This window comes from Apis dorsata, unplaced genomic scaffold (assembly GCF_000469605.1).
Source record: "Apis dorsata unplaced genomic scaffold, Apis dorsata 1.3 scaffold_87, whole genome shotgun sequence".
In the NCBI taxonomy this organism is placed as follows: Eukaryota; Metazoa; Arthropoda; class Insecta; order Hymenoptera; family Apidae; genus Apis; species Apis dorsata.
This window is the reverse complement of record NW_006263385.1, coordinates 219,788-222,343: the sequence shown is the minus strand read 5'-3', so window position 1 is coordinate 222,343 and position 2,556 is coordinate 219,788. Positions and strand designations below refer to the sequence as shown.

The following is a 2,556-nucleotide window of genomic DNA, read 5'->3' as shown; positions in this document are numbered from 1 at the left end:
TTTTTTTTTTTTTTTTTTTCCTTTGAAATTATAATCATAATTCTAAGAATTGTTTTTTTTTTCTTTTTCGTTATTTATTAGTTTCTTCTTTTTCTTCTTTTCTCTTTTTAAAATGAATAATTTAAACTTAACAGATGATGATACATAGTGATTTTATGAAACAGATCCTATCTCGGTTTTAATAGATGGATCATCTTTACCGCGGTTATTCCCTGTTTTATTTACCGAAGGAGATATTCCTCCTACGTCGAGAGTACTTTGCTTGTTCGTGAGCTGGAATGAGTTGACTTGTGTGCACGTGAGCATCTGCATATGTGTATGTGTGTGTGCGTGTGTGTGTGTGTACTTATCTTCTTATTCTGGTTGATTAAAAATGCCCCGCTAAAGCTTGATGAATTTTCATCGCGCGCGCGAAAATCTCGCGTTCTAAAAACGCCGACTTCATCCATGATGTTTATTAAATTTAGATTATCCTTGTGCTACAATTTCTTTTTATATTGCAGTTCTGCAATTTCTTAACCATATACATATATACATATTTTCAGAATAATTTTTTTCTATTTTTAAACTTGCATTTTTAAATTATTATGTTTTGTTTTTTTTTTTTTTTTACTTTTTTCTCCATATTTTAAATTCTCTTCTTATAAATAACACATAACGGGTTGAAAATTTAAAGAGAGTAAAACATCATGTTTTAAATAAGACAAATAAAACTTTTTTTCCTCTAGAAAAATATTAGTAGGTATATACTGTAGTTTTATTTTTTCTTTCAATTCAACATGATTGAAAAGAAATATAATGATTACACACGTATGCATTATAATATCTCTCACAAATTTCAAAATACTTTCTCATCTTACGTTTGATATTTGCATATATATTTTAACAATATAGAATTTAAAAAAAAATGGGAAATGTTTCATTAAAAATATTTAAACACAATTAATTTATTCCTTTCGAAAAAAAATTAATTAATTCCAACACGTCTTTGAACATGGATATTCCTTTCATATAACGCGTTAAGAGTTATCCAACTCGAAACCGGAATTAATTTTCGACTATTTTCATCCGTATTTCCACAACGGTACAATTACACCGTTTCTTGTACTTCTCTCACATCGAAAAAATTCCGGATACACCGGTGGATCACGTGCACGCGACTTTCCTCTATTTATTTATCATCCCTTTTTTCCCTCCATTTTTCTTTCCCCCCTCATTTCTTTCTTTCTCTCTTTCTTTCTTTTTCCACCACCAGAAAAACGATGAAATTATAACGTAGAAATTTTCTTGCGGTTTAAATTCATGTAGATCTCGTAAATCACGACGATAAATTTCTTGAAATCACCGAGTCAATTAATTCCTGTGAAATCCACCGAGCCATGCTTGGCATATCCACTTGTGCGTGCGCTTTCTAAAACGGCAAGAATGCAATTTCTATGTAGTGATGTATTAACTGTCTGTCAAGTTATATTTGGCCACCTTTATTGAAACAAAAAAAAAATATATATAAAATATGATTGAAATAAATGAAATAACGATCTTAAATACTAGTATAAAAGCATAGTAATGAATCAATCGATCATAAAATATTAATTTAAAGTAATCAATGGATGGAGAAGCGAAAAAGAAACTTCTAAAAAGAACCCCGCAATTTGAAGGAATATATACGTCTTATTGATGATTTTTGGCATTTGTTCATTTCAATATAACTAGTAATTACAGATTACTGTTCATGCAAATCTAAATTATGAATACAAATGAAACTGGAATATGGATTCACTCTTCGAATATAATGATATTTTACTCTGAATAATTCTTTTTCTGTATACGTGCGTTCTACATAAAAATTTCTGCATAAATTTCCACAGTCTAATAATCAATAATTACATTGCCATTACTCCACAAACTGATTCTTGAAGAATGCAGTATAATCAAATATAACACTCCAGCGAAACCATATGAATTTTTTTTACACATCCGATATAACATCTCGGATACACGAATGTGAATATAAATTCTATAATTAATTTTATTCAAATAAATACTTAGAAATACGCGATACAAATTTTTCTGAAAGCCTGCCTCTCGGCCAGTCGCTCGCCCATGGAGCGATGCCACAATAGCAGCACATGTAAAATATTGTATTGTACGTAAGTATTTCCCTGGAACCCACCATCGCGCGAGAATTTTTCCCTCTACACGGATACACCTAGCGTATATGCGTCTCTGCAACCGAGATGTGCACCGAGTATTAATTATTCCCGCTTTCTTTGCATTCCTACTCTCCGGGTTTTACGTGCGTCTTTTGTTAAGTTTGTTGCACTCGACGTAGGAATCGATTGTTGTTCAATAACAGAAGAATCTTCGTTCATGAGGCTGAGGCATTCGAAATCGCGGCCGATCCTACGTGTCGCGAATGGGAAGAATCGCGTCGTTGGCGATTAAATTATCGATGCTTTGGCGGATCCCCTAACAAGCCGTATGCAAATTCTCGACCATGTTTCTTTTTGGGTGTTTAAAGAGTTGCACGAAATTTTTATTTCTCCTTCTCACTTT

General features: G+C 32.1%; 1 protein-coding gene across 1 annotated transcript in view; it reads left to right on the top strand.

Moving 5' to 3' along the window:
- Positions 1 to 2,556, top strand: part of LOC102680883 — a 30,368-nt gene that overhangs the window by 367 nt on the left and 27,445 nt on the right. The gene's annotated exons all lie outside the window — the stretch shown is intronic.